This window comes from Salvelinus alpinus, chromosome 18 (assembly GCF_045679555.1).
Source record: "Salvelinus alpinus chromosome 18, SLU_Salpinus.1, whole genome shotgun sequence".
In the NCBI taxonomy this organism is placed as follows: domain Eukaryota; kingdom Metazoa; phylum Chordata; class Actinopteri; order Salmoniformes; family Salmonidae; genus Salvelinus; species Salvelinus alpinus.
Window position 1 is genome coordinate 13,094,294 of NC_092103.1, and position 17,787 is coordinate 13,112,080.

Genomic DNA, 17,787 nt, shown 5'->3' on the forward strand with positions numbered 1-17,787 from the left:
GCAAGCCAAAAGCAGAGACAGAGTGATTAACTCAGATGTCCTCAACGTCCCTAGACTCAAGAGATGTAGATTTAGCAGCATGAGAGCATAAGAGTCCTTGTAAAAAATACACATGTCAAATTTACAGATTTCACATGTGAAATAGCTGTTTTCACATGTTGAAGTTAAATTTCACACATGAAACCATATTTTCACAAGTATTACATTTAGAATGTACCTGTTAACGCCGCCTTTTCACATGTGAGGAGAATTACATGTTTTCGCCTCACTTGTGAATTGCATTAAAAAATATGGAATTGCAAGTTTACATGTGAAAATCAATCACATGAAAATCACATTTGCAGGTTCACATGTAAGAACTCCACATGTGAAAATGTGGCGACATATTGTAGTTCTGCTATGTGAAGGTCACTGCCAAAATATAAACTTGTTTTGCTCCAATGTTTGTAAACAAAGTAAATATAAACAACCACTAAAAACGGTTAAAACTATAATTTTATATCATGGATGGTCAGTCCTTGCATCTATAACGTAGTTTATGGATTTGACGGTGGTTGCATTTCTCCAGCCCCATCCCTCAGCTTTTTACTGAAACTGTGGTGTGGAGAACAGTTTTCATGTTTAAATTAAGGAATGTCGCTTTAAACACCTTTAATGATGTAATAGTGTTATTATATGGTGCAATACTTCAGTGAGTGAGTGACCTTTGTGTCATTAATATCAAGCAAAATTCATATCAAGCAAAACTTGTGAAGTCGAGAGCAAGATTTGTAGCATTACAAACAAAAATAATGACATTGAAAACAAAACATAAACCCCAAAAGTATTGATAGCAAAACAAAATATTGCAAGGAAATCATTTCGAAATACGAGAACAAATAAGTTGTAAATGGATGCAAAAAAAAGACAAATCTGTGAAAAGATTTTTATGACAACACGATTAAATAAAAGGCCTCCCACTTTCCTGCAATTTTCCCTATCTTTGGATATGTTACCCTGGCCTTTGCTTTCGCTGGCATTTTTCCAGTTGCAAGTTTTGGCACATTCCTTCCGGAAACATATTACCCTGCATCCATCCCACTGCTGGTTTGCGTCGGGAAGGTCGGTCCTGGTCGGTCCCTGGATGGGAGACCAGATATAGCTGTAAGTGGTGAAAAATAAACACATGGAGAAAAAATAATTCACGAGGAAAAAACAACAACAAATGTACATGTGAAACTTCACCCATGTGTCTGAAAACCACGTGTCTGACGTGTAAATGTCAACATTATTTATTCAACATTGTATATGTGAATTTACATTAACATCTGAGAATGTAAGGCTAGGCCTATTGCTTTGTTTGCTATCTGGCTTGTGTGATATATAACAGACGTGGATAAGCAAATTAATTATATGTGATACAGTACATTGGTTTCTTGTATATTTGAATAGAAATAAAACCATGCAAAAACACTTAACCTGTCTTTTTTCTTGAGCGCAGACCTCTCTACTTAATACCGTTCTCATCTTCACAGTGTGAACTACCACTGTAGAGGACAAATGGGAGAGAAAAAAACCCTGAAAAATGTGGATCTGATTCTTCTACTCAACTATTACAATACAATATACATCATCAAGAGAGGGGGGGTCTTTATCTTGTAGTATGTCATCCCAAGTGCTTTTATGGAGGTGTTCAGACATAGATCTAGAATATTATCCCTGAATGTGTGGATGTCAGATTGGGTCAATCCATCTGTAGGGTAAGTGTGTGACCATGCACAAGAAAAATGAACAAACTATGGCTCACAGATCTTTTTTCCAGCAATCCGTTATGTTGTGAAATTACAGATTGGCTCATGTTCCATCAAGAAGTCATACATTAACGTTTGATTCTGATTCTGTACAGTGATCCACATTCGTATATTAATATTCTGTTCACAAACACTATGACACGCTACAGATTAGGGGCTGGGCTTGAAGACTTGTAAAACTGTAAAAGTGTTGATTAAATTGCTATAATTTAAGCTTCCCTAAGTCTCCATGTTTAAAATCAGATCCAGCCTTGTTTCAGGGAAAAATTTTAGCACTTTATATGCAATTCCAGAACCGACAGATAAAAGAAAGTTCTTCCATGGATATGTGTCTGTCCAAACCCCTCCCGCCACACACAGTAGAAACGTTCTGTGTGCTCTAAATGAGAATATCATGATGAGACAGCTGTGGCTTTATCATTTCCTTACATGTCTTCAGAGAATAGGATAAGGATTAGCAAGGGACATATAAAGCCCCTGCCTGGACCTCAGTGCCTTTACCAATAGTAGCCTCTGAAAACAATGAGGCACACCCCTGTGAAATCAGGAGGCAAACTGTTACACCTTCTGGGTGAAAGGCATGAGCCTGAGCTGAGTGATGTTCCCCGTCAGAGGACACCTGCCAAAGCAGACACACAACACAGCAGGTCTGTCTGTGGGATTGGCTGGAGAGGACTTGGGGGCGGTGTTCTCCTTAACTAAGCCACACTGAGTTTCTTTTACCAAACTCTCCCCATCTGTTGAGTTGCCATTGTCTGCTAAGTGTTACAGCTGCAAAGGACCAGTCCTGTTCTCTCTACAGAAAGAAAAACACTTTAGCATATTCAGCCCCGGTCCCCTCCCACCGCCCTATTATTTTGCTACTGTTACCAGGCCCTGATTTATTCATTGGCTTTACACACCCTGCCCCATCCCGCCACCACCACCCCAACCCCCTACACATGCAACCCCCCCCTGCACCCTCCATTCCCAACTTCACCCCCCAAAAAAACCCTCCTCCACTCTTTCCTCCACATTTTTACTCAGCCACCATATCTCATCTTCCCCTTCTCCTCATCCAGACCTCCCAGAGTCAGTCTGTCAGTCAGTCAGTCTGTCTGGCCTCTAGCTCCTCACATCTTTTCAATTTGTTCCTATTCTCTGTCTCTCACTCCTGGTATCTGCTCATCCTTGTCCTGATCAGGTTAACCTCCTCCTCTCAGGTCTTTTTTGTGGACATCTGTCTCTTCAGTCTCCCTCTGTCCTCCCTCTGTCGCTCTCATCACTGCCTGCTTGGTGTTTGCTCACCCGCTGCCTCTCCTTTTGTGGCTGATTTCATGCCATGTTCACCTCTGTGGTAAGCCCTCTGTTCCTAAACACACTGGAACCATCAGTCAGAAAAGCTACAATATTGTCCTAAACATCTAATATGTTAATGTGAAACTGTTCCTTTCACCAGTAATCAAACCACAATGTATGATTGGAGTTTGAAGAGACATGCAGCATGTTTTATAATGGAGAACTGGCATGAAGTTGTAGCATTAGTGAATAGTTAGCATCTTCTTCGCCCATGAAGCTGTCGGGCCCATAGAGCCCCATAGAGGCGGTTAGGCCAGGCCAGGGTCGGCTAAAAGACGGTGGGAATGTTCTGTCACAACGGGGTTCAGGTCAGGCGGGTAGCTACAGTAGCTAGCCCACCCACAGTCTTTTGGGCTCGGTCTGTCGGCGGGGGCTTTAATTCGAGACTGATTTTTGTTATGCAGCCCCCTCCCACTTCCCCCTGTGGAGAGAACACTTTTACAAGCCCCCCTAAAGCCTGGTTAATAATGGATCTGAAGGGGAGAGAATGGGCCCGGCACTGCCGTTTGACCGATCATGGCACGCTGTAATAAAGTGGCCCATTCATCCCACGCTCCCTTTCACTGACTCACTGAGGGGGTAGTTTAGGGTAGGGTGCTTGTGTATGGAGTGCCAAAGCACAGCCAGCTGCAATAGATTGAATTGATCTTTTGGATTCATGCACACACATCTTAAGGTGGCTTTTCTGTTCCCCATTTCCTGGCTCTTCTTCCTCCTGCTATTGTCAGAGGGAGAGCTGTGGTATGAGATTATGAGGATGACTGGCCACTCTTCCAGTGGTGGAGTAAGTAGTCACCACCACTTGAACACCATGCAGGCAGATCAGAGGAGGAGAGCTGCCTCAACACGTTAGCATCTTAAAATACTGACCACCCGAAGCAAAACCTTTACAAATGTTTAGCAGATCTTCCCTTATATTTTGTTATATATTGACAATTTGCTGTAGATCTATTGAATATGTACCGTCATATTTATTTTGGATTCACTGAAATGTTGTTATGCTGGGGTTTCTAGGCAATAAGATAATAAGATATTCCAGTTTTTCTCAATCGCGTACAATAATTATTTGGAACAATGTTGTCGATTTTCAAAACAGAGTCCAAAAGAAAGCACTCTGTGGACTTTTTCAAAACAGTCAATGTGTTTTCAAAATGTAGTTGCCTTCTCAAAACATAAATACGTTATTCAAAACTATATTATACCGTAAAAATTGAAATACATTCATCAAAAGGACCCAACTGCCCACAAAACAATTAACTTAACCGTAGTCCAAGCAGACAAAACATAAAGTTAGTCTGTCTTTTAAAAATCAATACATTTTATTTGCAGTCACTAAATCATGATGATCAAAATTCGAACTATCAAAAGGTGCAGAATTATGGGTAATTACTCTCCTCTTATGCATATTTCACCAAATGTCTACATCAAATCAAATATTATTCCTAATGAAGAGGAAAATGGAAAATAAGCACATTGTGTGCAGAATATTCACCGCTGGTATCGTCACAAGCCAATTCCATGTATTCAATACATAGGCTCAATTGCTCATAGGTTAATAGACTATTCATCAGCAAGCAGAAACACAATCCCCATATGAAAAAAGGACAGGTGAATACTGTGGAGGAACACAACGTGTATGAATTCATAGGCCAGGGATCATCAACCCGCTTCAGCCACGGGACAATTTTAGTGGATGGTCGTGGGGCCGGAACATAATCACAAAAAATAATTTGTTAGACTGCAAATTGACCGCAAGAAGCCCAAACAAATATCATATTTGACTAAAACATAATAATTTCATACCTTGCTTACGTGTGTGTAAGATCACGTGTGTCTCTGTTATGCGTGGGAATAGTAGGGAACAGATTTCTGAAATTAAAACCATTTGGAGTTGATTTCCTGGTGTTTTTACAGTCTTTTATGTCCTACAATGAAAATGTACAAAAAATATATATATATTTTTGCTCGGGGGGGGGGGCGATTTAAAACCACCTGCGGGCCACCCGTTGGGAACCCTGGTATAGCCCTTTTAAATGTTTTAAAATTTATTTTACCTTTATTTAACTAGACAAGTCAGTTAAGAACAAATTCTTATTTTCAATGATGGCCTAGGAACAGTGAGTTAACTGCCTTGGTCAGGGGCAGAACGACAGATTTGTACCTTGTCAGCTCGGGGATTCGAACTTGCAACCTTTCGGTTACTAGCCTTAATCCACACCAAAGCAAAGTTCCGTAATGGAAGGTCACAATGTTGGAGATGACGACTTAGCAGCAACCCAAAGTTACTTAGAAGTTGAACTATATGCCAGCCGGAGTGATTGAGTAGTTTAAGTCAATGAAGTTAATGCATTTTTAATCTATTCATCATTTCTTCATAATTAGTAACTATTAAGATCATCAACTGAGGACAACTTTCAGGTCGCATATCAAAAGCAAATTATACATCATCAATACACTAACGTCCCTTTGATTGTGCTGCATATGAAGTCTTAACTAATGACAGGGCCTAGCCATCAGTGTAGCTCCATTAAATCAGCCTGCCCAAGTTAATGTTGGGAGGTGTTAACAGATTGATTTGCCTAATCTGTTAAACTACACCAACAGTCAGCATGGTGCAGGTCAGCTGCCTTAACGCAGCCAGTAGCCTCTGTGTGAGTGTGTGTGTGTGTGTGTGTGTGTGTGCGTGCGAGCGTGTGTGTTAACCAATTTCACGCCCATCTGTCACGCACAGTTAAACTTTCCACCAACACATTTTTGGCAGAGAGACCCCAGGATACTCACAGGGTACGTACAGGGGAAGTGGAGGAGGAGGAAGAGGACAGAGGCCGAACAGTGGTTGCCCTTTCTGGTGTCGTCAGGAAGAATGGCAATCCTCAAGTTCATTCGGCGCGATTAAACCAGAGCAGGAACTTTTCTTCCCAGCTAATTATGTGGAAATGGCAAAGACAATAAAGCATCTGGTGGTCTTTCTTACTCTTTTCAATGTTGCTCAATATTGTGACAGGCTCATGCATTGTGTCTGAGCCTCCACTCCCTGCATGGATCAGCCTGAAAGCTGGGGTCAGCAGAGAGCAAATAGATGAATTTATAACTTTTGCCTTTTCACGTTGCGAGTGGAGCGGAGGATATTGTGTCCCGTCTGCCCCCCCCTCCCCCCGCTGTTCCAGTCCAGAAAGCACCACTCAGTCTCAAAACAGGGCCTTTTCTCCCCCTCCATACCACCCAAACTGAATCTGGCCTCCCCCATTCTCAGCAGCCCAGGACATTGGTACTGGCCCTCCTCCCTTATTCCCCCCAGCCCTATCATGGAGAGCGATGAGGGAAAGGGGGAAAATTCTGACACACAGAAGAGGGTGGTGGCGGCGGGGGGAGTCCAAAAAGGTCCAAGCCCCTGTTGATTGGCAGACAGCCCTGACCAAGGCGTTCTCTTCTTAATCCCTGTCTGAAGGAGATGCCAGACATCGAACAGAATAGTCACAGTTAAGCCAATCACAATGGACAGGAAGTAATGTCTAAAAACAATTTGTTATTCAACTCCATGGGATGGGATAGCTAATGTTCTCATCAAGGGTACTGAAAAACATTATCTCGTTGAATAATTTTAATATTGAATTATAGCAGGTGTTTGCTTAGGACTCTTGAGACAGACACTACATACTTTTAGAAGAAAGAGAAACACAAAAATTAAACAATACATTCTCTTTTAGATGATCAGTCCCCCAATGACCTTCTATGGGATTATCTGGTTCCTGGAGAAACATAGTGAGAGAAGATAGGGACGCGTTGAGGTCCTCAGTGGCTGGAGATCATTGACATTACTATGGAACACTTGAAAAGGAGATCATTTCCCACCCCATTTGAGCCCTTCAGCTCTCCTTGTCCATCTTTCTTCCTCCAATCTTCCATCTCTCCTCAACCTGCTCAACTCCTCCATTTCTCCTCTTCCATCTCTCCTCCTTCCTTTCCCCCTTAACGGGGAACTGCACCTGCTGATTTGGCCTCGTTTTTTGGCTTGCTCCTCAAGAAATGCTGGCGGCCATGACAGAAGCCAAACGTGAGTTGGCTTGAGGGTGTGGTTTGATGTGGATGTTTCTTGGGAGTGTCACAAACAAGACATGCCTATCGGTCAGAACCTTGCCCGCAGCTGTTTCCTTCCACTCAATCACAACAAACAAACCTCCTGCAGGTTGAGTTCAGTAACTACTGGCAGATGTATGGTGAGATGAAGGAAGAAGCTTTAAATAGGTCAGTAGCCTACAGAGTAATATGAGAAGAATGAAATTGCTTAATTTACAGTATGTAGATATTCTAAGTGATAACTTTCAAATGTAGTAACAGGTCCATGAAGAATAAACAACCCTTTACATAATACCATAGAAGCGGTGTTATGCTAATATAACAATGTGCACCTTTCATTGGTGCACCTTTCATTGTTCACAACAGGAGTTCCCTGATCCTGGTGCAGAAATCCCAGGATTTCTCCCTCCCCATATTGACTGATACCATTCAATTCAATAATTTAAAAAAAGACAAAATATGTAAAAGTTGTGTTTAATAAAATGTATATGCAGAGTGATAGGTATCTCTCCATTCAGAGACACCAGTATCGAGACCATCTGTCAGTCTGGACTTCATCACATCATCTTGCAAGTCTCCATGTGCTGGCTCCATACATGTTTCTGTGAACACATAGTCACTGTTCTATTACCAATGGCAGTTAGTACTTTACTGTATTACCTATCCTATGTTAAAGTTTGAACAGGTCAGATAAAAACTACACAATTATGGTCTGGCAAAAGCCCCCCCCCAGTCCATCTGTAGAAATAGGCAGAGTTGAGTCAGTGTTCATCAGTGACACATAGAATGAAAAGTGTGTTGCTATTACTGGACAGTTGTGCTGTACTGTATTATTAGTAATCACCTCATTGTGGATGTGTTGAGCGCCAGGTCTCTCTGCATCTCATGCATCTGTGAACACATACAGTACACACAGTCACTGTTCTATTACCAGTGGTAGTTCTGGATAGGTGATATCTGACACACAAATATAAACTATGTTGAAGTTTGAACAGGTCAGACTAAACCTACCTACATTTTGTTCTCCCCATCGACGACCGGCAAGAGGTGAGGCTGGAGGTGAGGTCTTTGCCAGAGCCCCATTGATGGGTATAGCAGCGTAGATCAGCTCCTGGCCCCTCATCAAAGATGCTAGTCGGTCACACACATACACACACAGAGCACTGATTACATTATCAATGGTGGTTATGAATAGCCTGGTGAAACCAACCTGGTCGCCTTTCTATTTCACTTCAGATATCATCAAATGTGAAGTGAAATAGAATGGCGATGAGGCTGGTTCCACCAGGCTAGGTAGTGCCCTGGACATTATATGCATCTAAGAAGCAGATAATTACCAACAATTGGTTATCGAATGTATCAAAAGTAATGAAGTGGGTTACCTTCTGTATTTGTACAAATGATGAGCTTATGAAAGCTGTTGCTGCTGACAGGTGAAGGTTGCTGGCCGGACGAGGGGCCCCTTGCTGGTCTTCTTTATGCTGCATGTTCGGCTGCAGACTGAACATCTCTCGAACAACTGCAGCAGGCAGTCATATGAGGTGGTGTTGACTGGGAGGGCCTGTGATATGGTGATATAAGAAAGGACAAAGATTTTTGCTAATGTTCTTCACAACCAAAATGACTGTACTAGTTGTATCTGCTTGGCTGGGGAATTAACCTACTAGTTTCTCAAGCCGGGTATTTTTTTATAGAACTTTTCCTATTTGGCATAATACACATTAACTGACATTGTTGATGAAGTTGTCTGTGGATCAGGGCAGCAACTCAGGTCACTATCAGAGGCCTCATGATGGCATGGCCTTTTCATAGGAGTCGAGGGAGACTGGCATCAACGGAGGAGGTGTCACAAACTGCTTGAGGCGTCGCTACAGACACCCTGGTTTGATTCCAGGCTGTATCTCAACCGGCCATAATTGGAGTCCCATAGGGTGGCACACAATTGGCCCCAGCGTCGTCTAGGTTTTGCCGGTGTAAATAAGAATTTGTTCTTAACTGATTTGGCTAGTTAAATAAAGGTTACATTTGAAATATATATATATTCAAAGGGATTAGTTGGTTTTTAGGGGCAGTCACTGTTTAATTAAATGTGCACTTCATTAATGTAAATTGGGGGGCTTTAATGCCCTTGTTGAAATTCTGAAGAAAGTGCAGTGGCCTCAGGAAATGCTCCAGCATCATTGCAAATTAGATTAGGGGCCAAGAAAGGCAGTAAAATTAGAATGATAATGGTTGATATGGCTCCATGACAGGCATGACTATTCAAGGATCAATGGAATGTTGAATGCTTTAGCAGCCCACTCTCAAGGCTTGGGACAAACGTCAGCCTACAGATGTGCCTTTTGGAAGCACTTTAAATTAGTTTAATTTGGTAAATGGTAGGGATTTAGAAGCTCTTAGCCTGGCTGTAACAAGACAAGAATACATTGAAATGTTTTGCCATTCCTTTTATTAGCATAAAATGCGATTGGGCTGATTTGCATTCCCAACAAGTCAACGTTTTTTCTTCATCGTTTTTTTCTTCTTTTTTACAAGATTACATTTCTATCCACCATCCCACCCTCATCTACAGAGTTTAGAATGAACACTTTTTAATGGCTGCTTTTTTATTCGCCTTAATCCTTTAAAAAAGGGGAGGTTGACTTTATTACAACTAATCTAATCAGACACCAATTACAAAGTAATTATGATTAAAGCCCAATAACTGAAATAAGGCTAAGGACATTTTCATTGCCACCCGAGACTTTAAAGCTTTCTTTGTTTTGCCAGTTCCTGTCACTTCTCCTAGATGTGTGAGGAAGGTGGGATGAGAATGAGAAATATTTTTTATATTTTATATTTCATCTTAATTTAACCAGGTAGGCTAGTTGAGAACAAGTTCTCATTTGCAACTGCGACCTGCCAAGATAAAGCATAGCAATTCGACACATACAACAACACAGGCAGCACTCGCAAATAAAGTATAAATTTGATTTATTTTTCCATTTCACCTGTCACGAGAAGGATGAGAGTGTTGAGAATCCAACACTGCACAACAGTATTCTGAGTAAGTAAAGGACCATGAAGACAGCCAGTGGCAAACTGCCCCCTGCTCACCGGATGCAAACGACTGAGGTTGAACACTGGACAGTCTGGTTTCTGCTGCTCTGTCCCTTAAGCCCCGACATACCAACAGCTTTGATTCAGCCTCCATTCTTCCAGTAATCTGACATCACTGACTTAATAAGTTTACTCTGTGGGTAAACAGTCTGACTTGGGGCTCTTCTGATGGGAAGGCGACAGAAAGGGGTGGTCTGGGAGGGAAGGGGGGCTAAGAGCATTGGTCGGTGAGAGGAAGTGACTTTTAAATGCTGTGCTCCCTCCACTTTGGAAAAGCAAATGTTAGGATGAATAGGGAGTGCTGTGCTGTGCTTTGCTGTGCCCACAGACCAAGGTATAAGCAGTATAATGAGGATTTAGGATGGAATTATTTGAATGTTTTTTTTAATTAGAATTCAAATGAGTTTAAATTGATCCTAATGCAGAGTTCATTTTTTGTTTTAGCTTGGTGGTGTTCTTTTTAAATGACTGTGCTATATTTAATGTAAAATAAAGCATATAAATGACCCCTAAAACATTGCAGTCTTTGACAACCGTATTTGAATATCATCTTTACTGTTCATTAATGTTTAGTAAACCCAAGACGTACATGACAACCCCATCCCCAATGACCAGGGTAAAGTCCTCACAATCCCATCCCTTTACTACAGTCCACAAATTCCCAGAATATCCTCGTGAATATTCAACAGCTCATTAGGCTCCCCATGGACACCCATCTGTGATCTCCACAGTAGCTGCAGCTGGGTGGGAGGGCAGAAGGGTCCACCAGTCCATGGAACCTCTGGCTGCATTATGAGCCCGGAGCAGTGGAGGTGAACAGGCAAGAGTGGAGGTCCGAGGTGCTGATTTCTACGTTACAAGTCTCCATTGGCGGCCATTTAAGCCCCAGTTTCAAGGCACGTCTACAGGTAAACAGGGATGACAGACCAGGACATATGCCAGGCCAGACCAGCCTAGGTCACTTAACCTCATTTCAACACCTTAATACTACACTGTAACACATTGAGAACAGGCTTCCTGTGGGGTACAGGATAACATCCATACACTGTAAAAAGTAACCACCTAAATCATAAAATCTCCAACGGTCAGTAGAACTCAAATCATAAAAATGGTACTAACTCAGATATCAATAAGATTTCTTATCACTTAATATGTTTGAATACTGTTAACAAATATTAGGTTATTGAGTAAGTATAACTTTATCTATTTGTGTTCTGCTAATCTAAAGTTGAGTTCTTACAAGTTATGATTATTGAATATTTTAAAGTCAATCTAACATGTATAAGTTGTTTTTACTTGATTCTATTACGTTTTAAGTTTTTACTGAAAATAATAAAAGTAGCAGTCAGACATTGAATTTTGAGTAAAAAACACTTAATTTATCTGTCTTGTGCTGATATAGAATTATTAGGTTTTTGCAATTTGTGAATACTTAATAGTGTCACGTGGCTCTGTTGTTAAAGGATTGTGGGTAATTCAAAATGCTTAGACTTTAAGAGTCTTTTAAACAATGTTGTATGCATGTTTGAAGAAAGAAAAGTATATTTCTAAAATAGTTTTAAGCAGTTTGTTGTGCTATGAGATGTAATTGATCATGACGTTAAATAATGAGACCAGCCATTCCCACCATCAACAAGATGGGGACCACTCTAAATGATAGAGGCAAATGCAGAATCCTGTCATGTGTACAGCTCTACCTCCAGTTACTGCTAGAGGAATGAGCGCTGTGCTCAACAAAGCCTGCTAAGGTGGGTTAAAAGGCGGGTTACTAATCAGAACTACTTACGACTTACACTTGAATATTTAAGTAGAAGGGACCCTAAATGTTTATGTTCAATACAACAAATATTCATGTTCAAGTAACTTTAATTGTTATAGTTCAGAATACATCATGCAATTTAGTGTCATAAAACACAAAACAGTAAAGTATTTACAACTTAAAAACCATATGGGTGATGATGTCACTTTATTACTTTAAGTATTGAACACTGCCATCTTTGAGTTGGGTTACTCGAATGGTTCTAGGCAACGGGTTTCCACCAAAAAATCTTGTTAGCAGATCTAATTACTTTTTACAGCGCAGGCTGTTTGAAGCAAAGCAGAGCAAAGCCACTGATTGGAAATGTTAACACATCCATCTATTTATTTCCATTCATTTTGAGTGGGTTGTGGATTTATATTCTCTCAACACAGCGAAATGCACTGATAAGACACAGAGGAACCACCATACGCTGCATTCATCTCACTGGCACTGTGAGGTTCAGGGGAAGCACCTTTCATAAGCAGCTACTCTGAGAGGTTGAGCAGAAAGCAGACCTGGGCTGAGATGAGTGGCAACTGGCAGACCCATAATTAATCAGCTTCCAGTGTAATTAAGGTGTCCATCAACAAGCAAGGATACTGTGTCACAGTGTCTGTCCTGCAGCCCTGCTGCCCTGGAGCTGTAGCATCGTTTCAGACCTGCCGGAATAATGAATTAACCTGTAACTGGCATGGTATTAAATTAACAGCCTATGCATGTTAACAACATGTAGTTAATTAATCCCTTTATCACAAATGACCAAGGCAGGTAGGTATGATTCATTTTTTTTAAATGGCATAGGTTTTAACTTCACTGTACAGCCCACTATTCTAATATTGTGAATCTCTGGGTTTTCCCCCAGAACAGCCTCAATTTGTTGGGGTATGGACTCTACAAGGTGTTGAAAGTGTTCCACAGGGATGCTGGCCCATGTTGACTCCAATACTTCCCACAGTTGTGTCAAGTTGGCTGGATGTCCTTCGGGTGGTGGACCATTCTTGATACACACGGGAAATTGTTAAGTGTGAAAAAACCCAGCAGAGTTGCAGTTCTTGTCACAAACTGGTGCGCCTGGCACCTACTACCATACCCCATTCAAAGGCACTTCAATATTTTGTCTTGCCAATTCACCCTCTGAATGGCGCACATACACAATACATGTCTCAATTGTCTCCCCTTCATCTACACTGATTTTAGTGGATTTAACAGCTGACATCAATAAGGGATCATATCTTTCACCTGGATTCAACTGGTCAGTTTATGTAATGGAAAAAGCAGGTGTTCTTAATGTTTTGTATACTCAGTGTATGTTGCAAGCAATAATTTTATCATTAAATGTGTCTTAGTATTTTGGAGAAAAGATCTACGCACACACAGTCTCACTTCACGACACACACAGTCTCACTTCACGACACACACAGTCTCACGACACACACAGTCTCACGACACACACAGTCTCACTTCACGACACACACAGTCTCACTTCACGACACACACAGTCTCACTTCACGACACACACAGTCTCACTTCACGACACACACAGTCTCACCTCACGACACACACAGTCTCACCTCACGACACACACAGTCTCACCTCACGACACACACAGTCTCACTTCACGACACACACAGTCTCACTTCACGACACACACAGTCTCACTTCACGACACACACAGTCTCACTTCACGACACACAGTCTCACTTCACGACACACACAGTCTCACTTCACGACACACACAGTCTCACTTCACGACACACACAGTCTCACTTCACGACACACACAGTCTCACTTCACGACACACACAGTCTCACTTCACGACACATAGTCTCACTTCACGACACACACAGTCTCACTTCACGACACACACAGTCTCACTTCACGACACACACAGTCTCACTTCACGACACACACAGTCTCACCTCACGACACACACAGTCTCACTTCACGACACACACAGTCTCACTTCACGACACACACAGTCTCACCTCACGACACACACAGAAGTAAATCTATTATTTCCTACTTTCTCCATAACGTTCAGCAATCTCATCACACAAACACAAACACTCTCTCTCTCTCTCTGCGGACATTCCCTGGCAAGGATGCATGGTTCCCATAGCGGTGGATCAATGGTAAAAAGTGGAATTAGTCATTCTAAATCATGCAGCTGTGGTCGAAGAGAGCTCCTCCAAAAATCATTAAACAATCATGTATTCCCATTGATTTATTCTAAATACCTGAGCATGGACAAGATTAAAGCAGAGGAAGAGCAAGCTAATGCAGATGAAACTGCTGAAGGATGGGGGGTCCTCTGGGACCGCTTTTGTCCTAATCAGGGAGAAACAATACTGCTGCACTTACCAGCCTACGCAGGTCTATTAAGGCTCCTTTACTTGGCATATTTATGTATTTCAGATACAGCCGGGCACATTAAATGGAGTTTACTCAGGCACTTTTACATCTCTGATGTAAACATTAGATAAGCACAGGGACAAGGTGAACAACCCTGCTGGCCTGGCTGAGATCAACATAAACCACAACGGACGAAAGCGATGTGTGTGGATCCTTTATAGGTAGACTACCAATGGAAGAAGAATCAGTACGGTTTGAGAATTATTCTTGTGATAATTTGACATATGTCTTTATTGTGATTTACTTTTTCACCATACAGCCTATTGGAGACTATGTAATATTAATTCCCCATCAAACATTGCAATTAGTCTACAATCTATACAAATAATAGGGGTATTCATGAAGCTGTACTACCATGTTGGATTCAGCTTGTCCTTCCTGTTATATCAGACTTTTAATAGTTTCATATCAGAAAATTACCTAATAAAACATATATATTAATACAATTATCTGTTCCATCCAAACCAGGGCATGTACATTAGTTGGCTGATATGATGGGAAACCAGAAATTCAGAGCTATAAATTGCAAAAGACTTAAATAAGTCCTCCAACATTTCTTATAACTGTGCCGGGGGTATAATAGCAGGGACTTTAAAGCCCTGTAACTCATTCCCTGGGAGGAAATATTAATCAAGACAGATTAAGCTTTTTGCACATTTGCTTAATGTCTCGAGGGAGCCGGAGGGAGGGGGAACATATTTTGAGTTAGCACATCTATAACAAAGATTTTACATCTTATAAACCGGAGCCGAAGTCACAAGGAGATGTTGCCATCTCAAGGCTAAGCTACTCAAATCCTCCTGCAGCAGACAGACAGTGATCACTTTTAGGATGTTGGGGAGGAAAATGCCATGGCAAAGGAGATGGTCTTTATCTCTTGTGGTTTAAGTAGAGATTAAAGTGAAGTTGCTTTTAAAGTGAAGTTGTCTTTCTCGGAATAAAGAAATACATCCTCCGTTGTTGACTACGATTATTGAAAGTGGACATTTCTTTCAGCTCAGAAAAATTGCTTTGAAAAAGGAACAACTCTCCTTCTTTCTCTGTTATCTGAGTGTTTTTCATTTAGCTGCAGCTGTGGTCAAAGTTTATTGAGATGTAACTTGACAGTTGTGCACAGCACTTGGAGACAGTGCGGAGATTTTTCTCTTGAAACTAAGCAAAGAGTCATTGTAACACTCAGTGAGTGGAGGTGGCGTGGCCCTATTTAAACAGCTGTGGGTCAACACAGACTCTCCAGTATTTAACTATTGCCTGAAACACCAGCCAGCTTTTCTTGACTTGGAAAAAGCATGTAAAACGCTCATTTCACTCTTTTGTCTGAGCAGGGTTGTTTTTTTAGAGCGTCTTCATTGGTCCATGTTTTAAAGGGCCCTGCGTTGAATGATGCGTATGACCCTTCAGATTTACAACTGGAGAATGTAATGTTGCTCTGCCTGCCGTCGTTCAGGAAAGACTGTCTCTGTCTGTGACTGCTGGCCATTCCACAGAATTGATTAACCTGAAGTTATATTATTGATAAAAGGCAGGGGCACTTATAGTAATAAGTATTTCAGATCAAATGAAATAGTTAATGTTCTCAAGAAAGTAAACAAGCATATTTCATTGTCAGTGGTACAAATGTGATATAGGGATATACTACGATGTCATAAGGTGCTGATGCTTACACATTCATGCAGAAATGCTTGTGTACAGCCAATCAGCTCCAGGGGATGCAAATGGGATTCTGTGATTGTGAAAAGAAAGATTCTTAGATGGTCGACAGCGTATGCCTCAGGATAGGGTTTCAGCCATGGGAATCTAGTTCATCATCGGGCTCAGTTAAACTTGTGTATCCTGCCTCACCATTTTTCGAGGCCACATCACAAACAGGTCTCAGCAGATAGCTGAAGCCTCACAAGCAGCGAGAAAAGAAAAAGTCAATTAAACTTAGATGAAAACTCAATTCACATAGGAATGTGTGTGTGTGTGTGTGTGTGTGTGTGTGTATGTGTGTGTGTTGGAAAGAAAGGCTGTGCGGGTGCTAAAACAGTATTTGATATAGCACGGTTGTGCTGAAGCCCGACTCGGCACAAACTTCTTGAGTTGAACCAATGGGCAGATCGATACTTCTTAAGCACAACCACACAAAATGAAAGCACTTTTAAGGGCTGAGGCGACTGCTCTGCCACTGCAATCTGCATCGAAGGCAAGATTGACTGTTCCAGAGGCTTTACTATGTGGGTAATCAATGGGGGTAGGGGTTGGGATGCAATGATTAACTCTATGCGGGGGTTCCTTAGGCTGCCCTGAGGATGTCTGGGACTCTGATAATGCTATAGGAAGACACACAATCCATAAACAAAAGGCGATGTTTAAGGGATTAGTACATACTATTGATATGTCTCCTCATTATATGTCTATACCTCATTTATGGGCATAGGTACTCTAGCCCACACCTTGTGTACTTACTACAATATGATTAATTCACACCACATACACAGTGGTGCTGAAGCATGCTATATATAGTATGTACTAGGCTATATGGCAGTATTATGATGTTAATGGCAGGCCAGTTTCTAACCATGTAAATAGATGTTATGCATATGTAAGGCAATAGCTAGAGTGTCTCTGAATCAGCTAATCTGACAATCAACAGGTATTCGTGGGTTTGTTTGTTCTCAGCCGCTCGTCAGATCATCTGCAGCATTAACTTTCTGGTGGCCTTCTGTTGACAAAAGCAAACGGATGACATTCAAAGAGACAGAGCATGCAGCCATGTTGGGGAGAAACCCCACTGTTGACCTTGTCCAGATGGGATTTACCGCAACACTGGCTACCAGTAGTGGTAGACATGATGGATTATTGTAATGATCACCTCAACGGCCTCTTTGTCATGTTTAAATGGCAATACATTTTACCAGGAAGAGGGCAATTTAACAACTTGAGGCTGAAAAAGAAAATGATCCTGTTTGAGGTGCAAATTAAACATGTGTTATTAAGGATGCACAGGTTAGAGTTTTGCTGACATGCAGCGAAGGGAAAGTCGATTCAAACAGACTCAGCTCCCTTTCAGGTAGCCCCTGTTCAGGTAGAGGTTTGTGGTAAACGCTAAAATACACCTTCTCAGACACCGAATAAAGAGCTTCTTTCAGAGTTGCACCTATAAAAATCGAAAGACTAGGGCTATGTTTAACCATGTGTTTCTGGCTCTGTGTATCTGTCTGTTGTAACGTATTTAAACAGCATGTCAAACAACACACCCACAACACCGACAAATGTTCCTGAGAAAAT

General features: G+C 41.5%; 1 long non-coding RNA gene across 3 annotated transcripts in view; it reads right to left on the minus strand.

The window, feature by feature from the left end:
- Window positions 1-7,688: 7,688 nt before the first annotated feature.
- LOC139544657 (uncharacterized) overlaps window positions 7,689-17,787 on the minus strand; it is a 28,112-nt gene continuing 18,013 nt past the window's right edge. For 2 of the 3 annotated variants that reach the window (XR_011668908.1, XR_011668909.1), the window contains exons 2-5: window positions 8,588-8,766; window positions 8,217-8,336; window positions 8,050-8,096; window positions 7,689-7,807 (exon numbers count right to left, since the gene is read on the minus strand). This is a non-coding gene — a long non-coding RNA (uncharacterized lncRNA). The remainder of the gene's footprint in view (window positions 7,808-8,049; window positions 8,097-8,216; window positions 8,337-8,587; window positions 8,767-17,787) is intronic. The other variant, XR_011668910.1, reaches the window with a different exon arrangement.